Here is a 17,519-nt window from a genome sequence, read left to right on the forward strand (position 1 = left end):
AGCAATGTTCACACGGACACACGTCAGACCCTAACTCTTGAAACTTTTGATCATTACCCAATTTCAGAGAGGAGCCAAGGAAGGAACATACAGGGAGAAACTGCCTGGGAGTCCACAGATATTAAGTAGTAGAGGCAGGTTCAACTCAGGCAGGTGGACGCTTGAGCTAATGATTTTCGTTTCTATGTGATAAACCACCCATCTTCACAATTCTTCTGGTGTTCCAGGGTGCCTAACATAGTTTTGACTCTAGCCACACTCATTAATGCTTACCTTTGAACGACAGCTAGCAGGCTCTATTAATCGTCTCTTCTAAGACCCCCAAATACTGGCAGATACCGGAGCCCAGATTCTGTCCGTGATCCAGCCCTGCTCCGTCTGCGAAGAGAGGTACTACGTGATGCCCAAGCCTCCAAGGCGGTTTCAGGCAGGAAAACCTTGGAAAGGTCCTGGGAATGGCCGGGATACCACTGGGCCAGGTGGCCCGCCTTCTTGAGCCCCTGCTGTGGTTCCGGGGTAGCGTTTGGAGAGCGCTGCGCCCCTGCCCCAGCCCGCGAGGCCAACACGAAGCCCCGCCTCTTGCCCCGCCCCCACCGGCCAGCCTGCTCTTGCGCATGCGTCCTGCCTGGGCCGTGGTTCCGGTTCCAGGGGGTCGGAGCACGGGGCCGAGGTCACGGGTTTGGTGGTTCTCCTCGTCTGCGGACGGAGTCGCTGCAGGAGGGTGTGAGACGTGGAGGTGAGACCACTGTTCTGGTGAGGCTAGCGGCGCAGGGAGCGTGCCTGCTCCCTTTCTTGACCCCAGCGAGGCTCTAAAAACGTTGGTTCTGAGGCTCAGGGCCTCAAAGAACTGGAACATGAACTCCAGCTGAAACGTGGAAAATGAGTAACAGGAGAGTGGCCGCCTCCTGGGTGGGCTCCCGGTGCCTCCTGAGGGGGGGCTTCCTTAATTATGGCCTTGACTTCCACCCATTAGAATCCTGTTGCTTCAGAACGAGGAACGGGGGTGTTCAGAGTAAAACTAGGGACTGATTAAGCGCACTTTTCCTGGTGATCTCTTTCTTGGTCACGCTCTCTCCCTTCTCTTCTTTTATTGGTGAGGTGAAGCTATTTTTTCTAATTTATAATTTCTTTTTAAATTCAAGTACAGTTGATTTATATTATTGTTTTGATTTCAAGTGTACACCATAGTGATTCAGTTATTTTAGAGATTATACTTCATTAGAGATTATTATAGGATACTGAGTTAGTTTCCTTATGTGTGTATAAGTCGCTTCAGCCCTAGCGGACTCTTTGTGACCCTATGGGTTGTAGCCCACCAGGCTCCTTTGTCCATGGGATTCTCCAGATAAGGATACTGGAGTGGGTTGCCATTCCCTTCTCCAGGGGGTCTTTCTGACCCAGGGATCACACCCGCCTCTCTGAAGTCTCCCGTGTTGCCAGGCGGGCTCTTTGCCGCCAGAGCCACCTGGGAAGCCTGCTCTATAGTACATCCTGTTGCCTATCTATCTTACGTGTAATAAATTTGTATCTGTTAATTGCGTAGTCCTGATTTGTTACAGTCCTTCTCCCTCTGCCGTTTGGTAATGGCCAGTTTGTTTTCTATGCCAGTGAGTTTGTTTTTGTTTTGTATATATCGTACATTCATTTGTATTTTTTTTTTGAGTCCACTTGTGATATTGTATAGTACTTGTTTTCCTCTGTATGACATTTCAGTAAGCATAAAATATTCTCTAGGTAAATCCACATTGTTGCAAACGGCAGTATTTCATTCTTTTTATGGCTGAATAGTATTCTCTTGTATATACAGACCACTTTTTCTTACTCTAGTCATATGGATGGATGCTTGTGTTGTTTTTATTTCTTTGGCTACTGTAAATAGTGCTATTGTGAACATTGGGGCGCTTGTATCTCTTCAAATTAGTGTTTCCTTTTTCCCCTAAATATGCCCAGGAGTGGAGTTGCTGGATCAAATGGTAACTTTATTTTTACATTTTAAGTAAGCTCCATACTCTCTTCATAGTGGCGGTGCCACTTTAGGTGTTCACTAGTGGTGTGGCAGGGTTCCTTCTCAGCACCCTCACCAACATTTGTTCTGGGTATTCTGGCAGGTGTGAGCTGAAACCTCATTGTGGTTTCGCTGTGTATTTCTCTAACAATTGGTGATGTCAAGCATCTTCTCATGTGCCTGTTGGCCATATGTATGTTTTCTTTGGAAAAATGTTTCTTCAAGTCTTGCTCCCCTCTCCCCCCTTTTTTTGATATAATTTGTTTTTTGAATAGAGTTGTATGAGCAGTATATTTTAAATATTAACCACCTTGTCAATTATATCATTTGCAAATATTTTCTCCCATTCTGTAAGTTGGCTTTTTGTGGTGTTGATGGTTTCCTTTGCTGGGTCAAGCTTTTTCAACCTAAGCTTAATTTGCTTTTTTCTATTTGCTTTAGGAGACTAACAGAATGTCACTAGGGTTTATGTCAAAGAGTATTTTGCTTCTGTTCTCTTTTAGGAGTTTTATGGTGTCATGTCTTACATGTAGGTCTTTAAAATAGTTTATTTTTGTGTATGTTTTTGTATATGGTATGAGAGAACATTCGACTTTCATTGTTTTATATTTAGCTGTCATATTTTCCCAGCATTGTTGAAGAGACTGTGTTTTCTCCATTGTATACTTTTGCCTCCTTTGTCATAGATTAATTGACCATAGATGTGTGAGTTTATTTCTGGGAATCTCTATTTTGTTCCATTGATCTATGGGTTTTTGTGCCAAAACTATGCTGCTTTGATTACTGTAGCTTTCTAGTATAGTTTGAGGTCTGGGTGAGTGATACCTTCAGTTGTATTCTTTTTTTCTCAGGTTTGCTTTGGCAATTCAGGATCTTTTGTTGTTTCTGTGAATTTTAGTGTTGTTTGTTCTAGTTCTGTGTCCCTTTAGTGCCTGGAATGCTAATGATCTGTTTAATTATTTTTTTTCAATTTTTCTCTTGCCCTTTCAGTTGGGAGTAGTTCCTCTTTCTTTTCATTTTACTTATTATTATTATTATTTATTTTTTTTTTTTTTTTGCTATCTCTTGTCTTGAAGGGGTGATTTTATGTGGGAGCAATCCTGTGTAAACTGAGTGTGTCTTTCCTCAAGGTGTGTTGGCAAATATCACCTTGCTAGGAGGTATGGTCTAAAGCCATACCTTCTTTTCTTCTTTATGGCTGGCACTCACCAGTCAGGGATGAAGTCTGCTCCCCAATTGCTGGAGCAGGCACCCTGAGGCCTGCGTTCAAGATGGCTCTGTTCACTTTGAATATTGTTTTGCCCCAGAGGAGAGGAGTGCTAGAGAGATTCATGCACTTATGGAAGTCCAATAGGTTGCCTGTGTAGGTGTCAACAGCTCTGCTCAGACAAAGCCTAGTGATCATGTCCCTTCCCCTCTTGTTGCCTCAGATATGATGCAAGGTTGTGGCTGGAGTGGATATGGCTGGAGCATTCTCTGGGCTCAGGATAGGGGTTAGGACATTGTAGCTGTAGAAATTGAAGTGGCTGTGCTGACATCAGGGATCTGGGCTACTTTTGAGGTGCTGATCGAGCTAACACCAACACTGGTACTTCGCACCCCTAGATCACACCTCAGTCCATCTCTATGTCCCTCAGTTCAGTTCAGTTCAGTCACTCAGTCATGTCTGACTCTTTGTGACCCCCTGGACTGCAGCTTGCCAGGCCTCCCTGTCCATCATCAATTCCCAGGGTGTACTCAAACTCATGACCATTGAGTCAGTGATGCCATCCAACTGTCTCATCCTCTGTTGTCCCCTTCTCCTCCCGACTTCAATCTTTCCCAGCATCAGGGTCTTTTCCAATGAGTCAGCTCTTCACATCGGGTGGCCAGGTATTAGAGTTTCAGCTTTAGCATCGGTCCTTCGAATGAATATTCAGGACTGATTTCCTTTAGGATGGACTGGTTGGATCTCCTTGCAGTCCAAGGGACTCTCAAGAGAGTCTTCTCCAACACCACAGTTCAAAAGCATCAATTCTTCAGTGCTCAGCTTTCTTTATAGCCCAGCTCTCACATCCCATGATTACCAGAAAAACCATAGCTTTGACTATATGGACCTTTGTGGGCAAAATAATGTCTCCATTTTTCAATATGCTGTCTAGGCTTATCTGTGTCCCTAGATCAGGTTTTTTCCCAAGACTTGTCTCTGGAGGGCCAAGCTGTGGTATGGGATGAGTGGAACTGGGTGTACACCCTGTTTGGATTGGAAAGTGGGGAAAGGTGGCAGCTACCAGTACAGAGCTTTCTCTTCCCTGTTTGTTGGTAGGCCAGCACCCACACACTCTTTGTGAGTGGAGTCTGAAATTCGCCAACTTTTCTATCCCTCCCACCAGATTCTTTCATCAGCCAAAGGCACTGGTTTCCCCTGTGTATGGCCCCAGGATGGGATGCCCAGTCTGTGGCTCAAGCCATTCATTGCTTAGAGAAAGGGTCTGCCCATGTGGAGCTTTTCTCCTTTCATAGCTCCCCCAGGGGCAGAGGTCCTGACCCTGTGCCTTTTTTGTGTCCTGCCAGATGATGTTGAAATCTTTCTTGCAGCTTTGGTTGTATAGGAGTTCTTTTTCCTGTTTCCAGTTAGTTTTCCATGAGAATTTTTCCACATGTAGATTTATTTTTGATGTGTTTTGGGGAGGGAGGTGAGTTCCACATCCTTCTACTCTGCCATCGTTATCTGATCCCACTGCCTCCTCCTTTATGTCAAATGATATTTTTAATTAGTTGAAGTGTCAAAGTGACCAGGTGTGTAGAATGTTTAATTTTCTGCCCCAGAGCTGGCACATAACCATGGAATAAATATATTTTTCTTAACTTGAATGGAAATGCCTTCATTGATACTTAACTTTTTTTTTTGTTTGTTTACAAAAGTAACACATGATCTTCTGAATAATAAAGCCAGACATGAAGAAAAAAGGGAAACCCTGTTCTCTCCACCTCCTGTTTTTGTTTTCATTACACTGTCAACAGTGGTTAACAGGCATTCTAAGATTTAACTAAGAGAGGTAGATGGGAGGAGAGAAGAAGGGCCTTGGAAGGGATGGGAATAGAGAGAAAAACTGAGAAAATGAGATGAAAAGGAGAAAAAGCAAGGCACTTTGGCCTGAATCCCACCTCATCCACTTACCATATCTATGACATTGTGAAAGTTACCTGCTCATCTCTGTGCCACATTTTTAATGTGTAAAATGAGGATGATAATAGCATCTACTCCATAACATTTTTATGAGAATTAAGAAAAATTAATATGTAAAGGATTTAAATGGATGCCTGTCATACAGTAAGAACTCAATAAATGTTGTCTGTGTAAGATGTATATTACAAAAATGAACATACACACAGGTTTGTTTGTTTTTTTTTAACGCAAATAGGATTATTTTATACAAACTGTTCTCTGGCAGTGCATCTTAGAAATCTCCAGGCCTTTGATGCAGAACTGTATCAGTACTCTAATTATGTAGGCATACTTCATTTTTAATTTTTCACAATTATCAATTATTTTTATAATTTTATTAAGTGATGACTATGCTGTAGTCATTATTCTTGCACCTGTCTTCTGGTGCAGACTACAGAAGACTGTATTATTCCACATACATACCTTGTTATATTGGGCTTTGCAGGTACTGTGCTTTTTACAAATTAAAACTTTGTGGCAACCCTGTGTTGTCAGATGATGGTTAACATTTTGGAGGGGATAAATTATTTTTAAATTAAGGTATATGTGTGTGTATATGGTTTTTAGACATAATGCTTTTGCACATTTAATAGACTACAGTATAGTGTAAGCATAACTTATATGAACTGAGAAACCAAAAAACTTCATGTTATTCACCTTCTTGTGACATTTGCTTTATTGCAGTGAACTGTAACCAAACTCACAGTATCTCTGAGGTCTACCTCTGAAGAAGTGTATAAGAATAAAAAGATCCAATTTATCTCCACAGAACCCCAGGGAGATGAGGACTTAGTGATAGCAAATAAAGAGGAGGACAAAATTGAAGATTAGAATATAAAATGAAGTATGCACAGTAGTCAGAAGGCTATCCACCCACCCTCATTCACCACCTCCATGGAAAGGATGTGGCAGTGTTGTGGACTAAACTAAGCAAGAGATGGAAGATTTCTTCCATGTAAAACTGAACAGAGAAGTCTTGGGATTCATTGGGGAAGGAGAGGTTAAAAAGTGACATTTAAATTGGAAGCTCCTGGATCTCTACAGTTTTCCCCTCCCTTCTGCAGAGATGGACTGAGGTGTGGTCTAGGGGTGGGCAGTACCACTGTTGGTGCTAGCTCGGTCAGCACCTCAAAAGCAGCCCAGATCTCTGATGTCAGCACAGCCACTTCAACAGTCAGGAAACTAAACCCCAAGAGAAGCTTCTGCAAATACTGGAGACCTTGGCATCTACCTTGACTACTGCATAATAATCTTAAGAACTGAATGTGTGTCCCCCAAATTTCATATGTTGAAGCCCTGCTCCCCTAATGTGACAGTATTTAGAGATGGGCCTTTGAAAGACACTAAGGCTTAGATGAGATCATGAGGGTGGGGCCCCATAATGGGCTTAGGATCCTTTTAAGAAGAAGAGAGACAAGAGCTCATTCTCTGTCCTGTGAGGGAGAAAGCTGCTGTCTGCAAGCCAGGAAGAGGGCCCTTCCCAGGAATAAAATCTGTTGACACCCTGATCTTGGACTTCTCAGCTTCTAGAACTGTTGGAAAATTTTTTCTATTATTAAAGCCTCCCAATCTATGGAATTCTGTTACAGCAGACAAGCTGAGTAAAACTGATGTTAAGAACAAAGCTAAACTGCAGGATCCATCAAGAAGGTAAATATGAGATTGCTGCAGATGTAATTGCAGCTTTTGCATTGTTGAAATTTTCCATTTGATATTAGAATACATTCTTAAATGTAGTTATACCTCATTTTAATATGCATTTCTCACTTTATGGTTTTATTTGCTAATGATTTGTTACTTGCTGTGACTTTTATATTTTTTTATACTATAGAAATGATGTTAGACCAAAAGCAAATTCGAGCAGCAGAGACAACTGACAACATCAGCAACATATTAGGCCCAGGTACTGCTAATGAATGAACAGGGCAGCAGTTGCTCACGAGGTTTTGCAGCAGAGATGAGAGCCTTGAAGATGAGGAATGTAGTGCTGGCCATCAGAAGTCAACAGTGACCAGCTGGGAGCAGTCACTGAAGCTGATCCCCTTACAAGTATGCAAGAAGTTGCCAAATAACTCAGTGTCGACCATTCTACAGTCATTGGGCATTTGAAGCAAATTGAAAAGGTGAAAAAGCTCGATAAGTGGGTGCCTCATGAGCTGACTGCAAATCAAAAAAGTCTTCACTTTGATGTGTCATCTTTTCTTATTCTACGCGACAACAACAAACATTTGATTGGATTGCGACATTCGACAATAAGTGGATTTTCTACAACTGGTGACAACTATTTCAGTGGTTGTACCAAGAAGACGCTCCAAAGCATTTCCCAAAGCCAAACTTGCACTCAAACAAGTTCATGGTCACTGTCTGATGGTCTGCTGCCCATCTTATCCACTTCAGCTTTCTGAATCCCAGTGAAACCATTACATCTGAGAAGTATGCTCAGCAAATTGATGAGATGCACAGAAAACTGCAGTGTCTGCAGCCAATATTGGTCAACAGAAAGGACCCAATTTTCTCCACAACAATGCCCAACTACACATCAGACAACCAATGCTTCAAAAATTGAATGAATTGGGCTACGAAGTTTTGCCTCATCTGCTATGAGATCTGATCTCTTGCCAGCAAACTACCAAGAGTTCATCAAATCCTGAAGCGCAGATTTTTATGCTACAGGAATAAACCAACTTGTTTCTCATTGGCAAAAATGTGTTGATTGTAATGGTTCCTATTTTGATTAAGAAAGATGGGTTTGAGCCTTTGTTACAATAAGCCTAGTTAAAATGCATGGTCTGAAACTGTAATTATGTTTGCACCAACGTAATAATAACTTTCCTAGCAGTATCTAGACAAGTGTTTGATCAGCTAACTAGGGGATGGAAAACTGGGGGAGAAATCTTTGTAATTCTATTTAATCTAGCATCTATTCTGATGGCATTGGTCTTATGCCATCCCAGTTATACGTTTGATTGTCACTCCTGAATATGATATTGACAGCAGTGAAATATGTCAGGTCTCTGGCGATCAGCCCTGTTGGTGTATTCAGTACTTCTCATTGAGGTAGCACCAGTTATTCCCCTGGCATGACTGATGGAGTCCAACCTTGCATTCACAGTCATTTTATCATGTTGACCAGTCCTGATTCCCTGTTGGTCCTCTACCAGAAGTTCTGCAAGGCTCAATCCCTGTCTTGGATGCTAGCCTCTCAAAGATCATTCAAGTTAAACTTTGCCACTTGTTGTGTCTCTAAAAAATGCTTACTTTAAGTTTTGAGATTTGGAGAAATGCCAGTGCTTTTTTCCAGGGCTTAACCTTGGCATCATAGATAATAAATAGATCCACATCTGCAGTAACTTCAAGTGACCCCAAAAGTTCTCAGTATGGTGTGTTATGGAGAGTCCTATTTTGAATTAGAGTCTGTGAAAATTTAGAATCCATTCTTTAGAGAAGAATTGAGGCCTTGAATAACCATAGTAGTTCGCTCAGTGAATTGGGATATGGAAAGATCTCTCAAAATGAGAATGCTGTCTATTAACATAATGTATTGAGCCATTCTTTGCAAAATATTTTGAGGACTCTCCTACAAATTGTCTGCAAGTCTTCAAAGAAGATATGGACCATTTTATTTAAAAAAGAATGAGCTGTGACACAGAGAATATATATTTAGGAGACAAGCTTCAGTCATTCCCTCCCATCCACCCTCCCCTGCTTCTAGGGAAAATAAGCAAAAACACCATCCGGGTTAGTTTTCTGTGGACCCCCGTATCTTGATGTCTCAGTGAGTCGGATGCTGGTGGTAAGCATTCCTTCTCTTTCACATGCCCAAGACAAACCTGAGTTCCTCTCCTAATAGGATGTTCAGATTTGCATTTCTTCTTAATTCCCATTTTCTCCATGCACCCCTCCCCCCTCATTCTCTTTCTTCTCTAGTTTCCACCTCTGAATTTTTTGTGTTTAAAATTCTGAGAGAATATCTCATTTGATATTTCATACCTTAGTTTATTTAAACTTTGACCAATCTATTTTTACCTTGTGTCATCCCCAAATGTCCTTTTTTACAAAACTTTCCATGTTTTATAGATGTGTTTTTAGTCTGAGGTTTTGTATGGGGTGGGAGCAATTCTTCAGTTTTCTCTTCTACCAATAATTTCTGTTTTTTGAATGTTTAGCTTGTCTTCTGTTGAATTTTGTCTGTTTGCCTGAGGCCTTGCTTAAGTGTTGGGTAATTCCTAGATAGCATATATATATATGGTCAGAAGCAGTAAGATAGCAGATTTTAGCAGCAAACTTTGTTGATGAGTTTGCTTCACTGTATGGTTAGTGAGTAGAAAGCTGCATTTTTTTTTTTTCTTCCACATACTCCAAAATCTGGAGTTTTTTTGTTGTGTTTTCTTTGACTATCCAGTTCCTCCAAAGAGCAATTTTCTGACCATCTCACTGTGGTCAGTGAGTGTCACTGTGAAAGTATTGTCATTTTGTATATCTCAGATGAAAGAACATAATTAGAAAGCTCAATGTATTTATAATATAGAGGAAGAATAAGAGAGAGGCTGAGAGAGAAAGACAGAAGAAAATGAAAAGTGGACTTGAACAACTGGTTAGGAGAGGGCCACAGATTTACCTTGTTCATTAAAAAAGGAGGTAACCATTGTGACCAAGGTTAGACTCAAGGACAGACAGGTCCACCTAGTCCAGACGGAATGTACTTATGCATCTCAGGGTACTAACCTCTTTCTTCAGGCAGGAGTTAAAAGTGCTAATAACTAACTTCCATGCAGTGTCTAATTGCTGAAATCACAGCCAAGAGAGCTTCCCAGAAACACATCCTCAGTCATGTAGTACTTTATCTTGTGTTAGCACAATTGACCAAAATCCTATCCTTCCCTAGGACAGACATCTACAGTACAAATCTTTGCCAGTCATTTACCAGATCCAGGGTTATTTACCAGGTTCCACATATTATTTACCAGTTATATACCAGGTCCAGGAGAGTTCTGACAAAATATGGTCCACTGGAGACGGGAATGGCAAACCACTTCAGTAGTCTTGGAATAAGAACCCCATGAACAGTATGAAAAGGCAAAAAGATAGGACAGTGAAAGATGAACCACCCAGGTTGATAGGTGCCTAATATGCTACTGGAGATCAGTGGAGAAATAACTCCAGAAAGAATGAAGAGACAGAGCCAAAGCAAAAACAACACCCAGTTGTCAATGTGACTGGTTATGAAAGTAAAGTCTGATGCTGTAAAGAGCAATATTGCATAGGAACCTGGAATGTTAAGTCCATGAATCAAGGCAAATTGGAAGTGGTCAAACAGAAGATGGCAAGAGTGAACATCAGCATTCTAGGAATCAGTGAACAAAAATGGACTAGAATGAGTGAATTTAACTGAGATGAACATTGTATCTACTACTGTGGCAAGAATCCCTTCAAAGAAATGGAGTAGCCATCATAGTCAACAAAGAGTTCGAAATGCAGTACTTGGATGCAATCTAAAAAGTGACAGAATGATCTCTGTTCCTTTCCAAGGTAAACCATTCAATATCACAGTAATCCAACTCTATGCCTAGGCCAGTAACGCTGAAGAAGTTGAAGTTGTATGGTTCTATGAAGACCTACAAGACCATTTAGAACTAACACCCCAAAAAGATGGCCTTTTCATTATAGGTGATTGGAATGCAAAAGTATGAAGGGAAGAAACACCTGGAGTAACAGGCAGATTTGGCATTGGAGTACAAAATGAAGATGGTCAAAGGCTAACAGTTTTGCCAAGAGAGGGCGCTGATCAGAGCAAACACCCTGTTCCAACAACACGGGACTCTACACATGAACATCACCAGATGGCCAATACCAAGATCAGATTGATTATATTCTTTGCAGCCAAAGATGGAGAAGCTCTATACAGTCAGAAAAAACAAGACTTGGAGCAGACTCTGGCTCAGATCATGAACACCTTATTGCCAAATTCAGACTTAAATTGAAGAAAGAGAAAACAGCTAGACTACTGAGGTATGACCTAGATCAAATCCCTTATGATTATACAATGGAAGTTACAAATAGATTCAAGGGATTAGATTTGATAGAGTGCCTGCAGAACTATGAACAGAGATTCGGGATGTGGTACAGAAGGGAGGGATCAAGACCATTCCAAAGAAAAAGAAATGCAAAATGAAATGCAAAAAGAAACGCCAAAATGCAAAATGGTTGTCTGAGGAGGTCTTGCATATGGCTGAGAAAAGAAGAGAAGCTAATGCAAAGGAGAAAAGGAATGATATTCCCATTTGAATGCAAAGTTCCAAAGAATAGCAAGGAGAGATAAGAAAGCCTACCTCAGTGGTCAGTGCAAAGAAATAGAGGAAAACTATAGAATGGGAAAGACTAGAGATCTCTTCAAGAAAATTAGAGATACCAAGGGAACATTTCATGCAAAGATGGGCTCAATAAAGGACAGAAATTGTAGGGACCTAACAGAAGCAGAAGATATTAAGCAAAGGTGACAAGAATACACAGAACTATGCAAAAAAGATCTTAATGACCCAGATAACCATGGTGGGGTGATTACTCACCTAGAGCCAGACATCCTGGAATGTGAAGTCAAGTGGGCCTTAGGAAGCATCACTACAAACAAGGTAGTGGAGGTGATGGAATTCCAGTTGAGCTATTTCAAATCCTAAAAGATGATGCTGTCAAAGTGCCACACTCATTATGCCAGTAAATTTGGAAAACAGTGGCTACAGGACTGGAAAAGGTCAGTTTTCATTCCAATCCCAAAGAAGGGCAATGCCAAAGAATGCTCAAACTACTGCACAATTTTCTTCATCTCACATGCTAGTAAAGTAGTGCTCAAAATTCTCCAAGCCAGGCTTTAATAGTATGTGAACCGTGAACTTCCAGATGTTCAAGTTGGATTTAGAAAAGGCAGAGGAACCAGAGATCAAATTGCCAACATCTGCTGGATAATCAAAAAAGCAAGAGAATTCCAGAAAAATATCTACTTCTACTTTATTGACTATGCTAAAGCCTTTGACTGTGTGGATCACAAGACAATGTGGAAAATTCTTCAGAGATGGGAATACCAGACCACCTGACCTGTCTCCTTAGAAATCTATATGCAGGTCAAGAAGCACTAGTTAGAACTGGACATGAAACAACCAACTGGTTCTGCATTGGGAAAGGAGTACATCAAGGCTGTATATTGTCACCCTGCTTATTTAACTTATCTGCAGAGTACATCATGCAAAATGCCAGGCTGGATGAAGCACAACTGGAATCAAGATTGCCAGGAGAAATATCAATAACCTCACATATGCATATGACATCACCCTTATGGCAGAAAGTGAAGAAGAACTAAAGAGCCTCTTGATGAAAGTGAAAGAGGAGAGTGAAAAAGTTGGCTGAGAAGTCAACATTGAGAAAACTAAGACCATGGCATCTGGTCCCATCACTTCATGGCAAATAGATGGGGAAACAATGGAAACAGTGAGAGACTTTATTTTTTAGGGCTGCAAAATCACTACAGATGGTGACTGCAACCATGAAATTAAAAGATAGTTGCTCCTTGGGAAAAAAGCTATGGCCGACCTAGACAGCATATTAAAAAGCAGAGACATTACTTTGCGAACAAAGGTTCATCTAGTCAAGGTATGGTTTTTCCAGTAGTCATGAATGGATGTGAAAGTTGTACTATAAAGAAAGCTGAGCACCGAAGAATTGATGCTTGAACTGTGGTTTTGGAAAAGACTCTTTGAGAGTCCCTTGGACTGCAAGGAGATCCAACCAGTCCATCCTAAGGGAGATCAGTCCTGAGTGTTCATTGGAGGGACTGATGCTGAAGCTGAAACTCCAATATTTTGACCACCTGAGGGGAAGAGCTGACCTACTGGAAAACACCATGATGCTGGGAATATTGAAGGTGGGAGGAGAAGGGGACAACAGAGGATGAGATGGTTGGATGGCATCACCAACTCGATGGACAGTAATTTGAGTAAACTCCAGGAGTTGGTGATGGACAGGGAGGCCTGGCGTGCTGTGGTCCATGCGGTCGTGAAGAGTCAGACATGACTAAGTGGCTGAACTGACTGACAGACCCCATACATATATGCGTATACACTCATACACATAATGTTTTGATGTATGTATATTTATAAATATATTCAGTGAATGAATTGGTCAGTGGGTCATGACAACATTTCTTAACATGACAAACTTCTTAAAATCCACTGATTATTCGTGTACAACTATTAGGAGGTGTAAGCATTAACTGATTCAGTGTTGGCTCAGTTGTAAACTCTGCAAACTGGCTGTGTGCTAGCTCTTCCATTCTGCACACTTTTCTCATCTGCTCTCTCATCTCTCAAGTGGAAAATATATTATAAAAATATTAGAGTTCAATTAGTTATATAGTCTTAGTACTTATCTAATATATACCTAATGTTCAGTATCTGTTAAGAATTGTCATTGTTTATCTACAAGATGTAGATAATATGCTTTGATTTATTGCTAATTTACTTTTTTTCTCTTTTTAATATTTTGATTAAGTCATACTTTTAGAATACATTCTGACAGATTCAATGAGATGTTTATATTAGTGGGAAGAATTACAGTTAAGCAGACAAACTTGGAGGTTAATTTATCACCTTGTAAAGATGAATACAATGCACTAACTAGCCCCATTTCTTATATATTATTTAAATTATACTATCTGCAATCTCTGCTTGTGGTTGAAAATATCATATTTACAATGGGAAAATGCTTTGTATTTCCACTAGTTAAAAATCCAAAAGATTTGGGAAACTTGTGGTGTCAGCTTGCTCTTTGATACTAATAATATATTTCTGTTCATTTACTGCCTGTACCCTCTGGCGTTTCTTAATTTATTTATTGATTTCATTAACCCTGGCCACTGTAAAAAAAAAAGAAAAACCATGAACACTGTTTATATTTTGCTGTTACTGTGGCTTTAAATTTAATTGCTAGGAAATAAACTAACTTTAATCAAGCAAGGCTAACAGGCTAAAAGTTTTCTAAATTGCCTCTCTGTATTAAAATAAGTCTTGAAGGATTAACTTGAGATAAAGCATACATAACTCCTAATGGGTACAACTCTGTTAAATCATAGCATCAGAGTTTATTCATAAGTACTCAGAATCAGATGAGGATTATAAGATGCATCCACTATTATATAGCCCCGATAAGCATATCTGTTAGATTTATTCCATTTATATTAATAGTAGATAAATATAATGAGAAGTTTGGCATATATATTCTGAATTAGAGTTTAAGATTGACTTTTCATTCAGCAAATATTTATCAGGCTTCTTCTATGATATCAGGTATTTTGCTTTGCACTAGGGAAGAAAAATTGAAAAAGACATGTCTCTCTGAAAGTAGTTCAGTCTAGTAGCAGGGACACCCAAGTTGTATGTATATAAGTATATAATGGATATGAAATGTACATTATTGTTATTTTAAACTGTATTTTAAACCAGTCGCTCAGTCGTGTACAACTCTTTGTGACCCATGGACTCCAGCACGCCACCCTTCCCTGTCCATCACCAGCTCCTGGAGCTTACTCAAACTCACGTCCATCGAGTCAGTGATGCCATCCAACCATCTCATCCTCTGTCGTCGCCTTTTCCTCCTGCCTTCAATCTTTCCCAGCATCAGGGTCTTTTCAATGGGTCAGTTCTTCGCAAAGTACAAAGTAAAAAGGCCAAAGTAAAAAGTTAATACAGGGGCTTCTCAGGTGGCGCTAGTGGTAAGGAACCCACCTGCAAATGCAGGAGACTTAAGAGACATGGGTTTGATCCTTGGGTCAGGAAGATCCCTGGAGGAGAGCATGGCAACCCACTCCAGTATTCTTGCCTGGAGAATCCCACGGACAGAGGAGTCTGGTGGGCTACAGTCTGTGGGGTCTCAAAGAGTCAGACACGACTGAAGCAGCTTGGCACACAGAGCTAATAATACAATGTTATTTGTCAATTATATCTTAGTAAAACCTGGAAAATTATTACTTGACTATGTGCTAGTCTAGACAACATGTCAAGATCCCTGTGATGCTGCATCTTACTACATTCTATCCGGCAATGCTCAATTGCACTTTGTCCGATTACTGAGGATGATCACTTCCATCATTTGATTATGGTGGTAGCTGCTAGGGGCTGCTGTGAATGTTATTTATTCTTTCTCCCTCTAAAAGTAAATAGGTTTCGTGTGACAGTGTATTGAAACTGTGTATATCTTTTTCTTCCTCAAACTTTTCATGTTTATTTTATCTCTAGGGATACATAGTGTTCTATTTTATCTAATGGTAATAATCTCTTTTAAAATATTTTGATGTTCCTTAATTTTGCTGGTTTGAGCCCTTTCAGTTTTATTCTTTCGACACACCACCCTCCTTCTGAGCACCTCATTTCTATTCCATAAGTTGTTCAAGGCTTATCTTACACTTTTTCCTGCTTTAATTCTGGGATCAACCCTTTCTCAGAGACCCCAGTTTGGGTAGAGAGCAGTATTAAGAAGCCAACATCTAGAAATTGCTGAGTAGAATAATGACCTGAGATGTGATGCTTTTCCTTTGTTCTCTGCAGGGTGAGACCACTGGCAGTGGGAGCCCTTGTTCTGAGTGAGTCCATGACCTCCCATCTCTAAGTCACCTCCACCTGAGGGACAGAATCTCTGACAGGGTAAGGGCTCCATTCAAGAGCAGGCATAGGAAATAGGGCTTAAGAGCACAATACCTTTATAGGATTTCTTTTTGGTCCACACACTTTGATCATTTAAATGCTTATGATTAATAGTACTGAATTTATTGAACCTTTTTAATAAGAAAAAATGAACTAGACTGTGGAAATATCATGGAATCTAGGTCACTGAAATCATTTTATTAAACCTAAAAATGCCTGTAATATAGTTTTGTTAATAAATAATTATAATAGGAGGGCTTCCCACAAGGCACAGTGGTAAAGAATCTGCCTGCCAATTCAGGAGACGTAAGAGATGTGGGTTTGATCTCTGGGTCGGGAAGATCTTCTCGAGAAGGAAATGGCAACCCAATCCAGTATTCTTGACTGGAAAATCCCACAACAGAGGAGCCTGGTGGGCTACAATTCATGGGATCTCAAAGAATCAGACACAATGGAGCACATGCACACACATAGACACACAATTATAATTGTTATAAAAATTATTATAAAATTATAATTATTATTTAACAACATAAACAGGTATTTTCATGAATTTTTCTGGTATATGGTAAATTCACTCACCTGAAAGAATAATCTATCCTAATTGCAAATAAGATTTATTACTTTTTTTTTTATTACTCTCTTGGCTCCATCTGAATTTTCTCTCTGGATTTTCTGCTGTGCATAAATGTAAGTTGATAGATATGTTCCTCAGGAATCCCCCCTTTTCTCTGTACTTTGTGTTTTCTGACTTCTAGAAGAATTTCTAAAATATTTTACTTTATTATGTTATATCCTTCTACATTATGAAATCTACTCTTCTACTGTCTCCATCATACTTTAAAATGTGGTCATTGTATTTTTACAAGTTGATTAACATTTTGCCACATTAATATATTTCTTTTTCTCTGCCTGTCCAGAAATGAATATGCAACAGTCCCTTAAATCTCATTGAGATTATAAATTAAAACATTTGTGGCAATTCCTGGTATTTTTCTTACTTAAGTTTCTAATTTTTTATGTTTGATCATTTTTCTTTTTGAAAATATTTAAAGAGAAAGTATTTGTCTAATATTTGAATGTTAAGTTCTGCAGATAGTGTATAAGTTTCTGCTCAAATCTTCCCTATACAATTGAAGAAGGAACTCTTCAGATTGATCAGATGCTGTTTTACTTTGCTTAATCAGATATCCTAGGTCTTATGCAAATAAGTGGGAGACGGGGAAGCTGAGAAGGAAAACAGAAGCAACATGTAGATGTACAGAGATCATGTCTGTGTGTAACTTTAACCTCTTTTTGGGTTGACTCTGGTACCTAACAGCTTGGAAAGCCCTCCTTCTCTGACGGGCATAGCTCATGTCCCCAGGATCCAGCTGTAAAGTGCCTCAGGGTGCCTGGCATGCTGTCTGTACCAACTGTAAACTGAACGTGAGTGCCTCAGTGACACCTCATCAACGGAATGTGGCATCCGGTAAATGACTTAGACTAATGAAAGGTGGTCTAGTCATGACTTTTCCCGCAGCTCCTCTGCCATCGCAAAGGTCTCAATATTAGGAGCTAGGGACTGATGCTGATGCTGAGACTCCAATAGTTTCGTCACCTGATGCAAAGAACTGACTCA

General features: G+C 40.1%; 1 long non-coding RNA gene across 1 annotated transcript; it reads left to right on the forward strand.

Annotated features, from left to right (window-relative positions):
• Positions 1-656: 656 nt before the first annotated feature.
• Positions 657-17,490, forward strand: LOC122675855. Its single transcript, XR_006335357.1, has 3 exons — positions 657-736; positions 15,803-15,898; positions 17,220-17,490. It is a non-coding gene; the product is annotated as an uncharacterized LOC122675855 (long non-coding RNA).
• Positions 17,491-17,519: the final 29 nt, after the last annotated feature.

The sequence above is a fragment of the Cervus elaphus genome, chromosome 19 (assembly GCF_910594005.1).
Source record: "Cervus elaphus chromosome 19, mCerEla1.1, whole genome shotgun sequence".
NCBI lineage: Eukaryota > Metazoa > Chordata > Mammalia > Artiodactyla > Cervidae > Cervus > Cervus elaphus.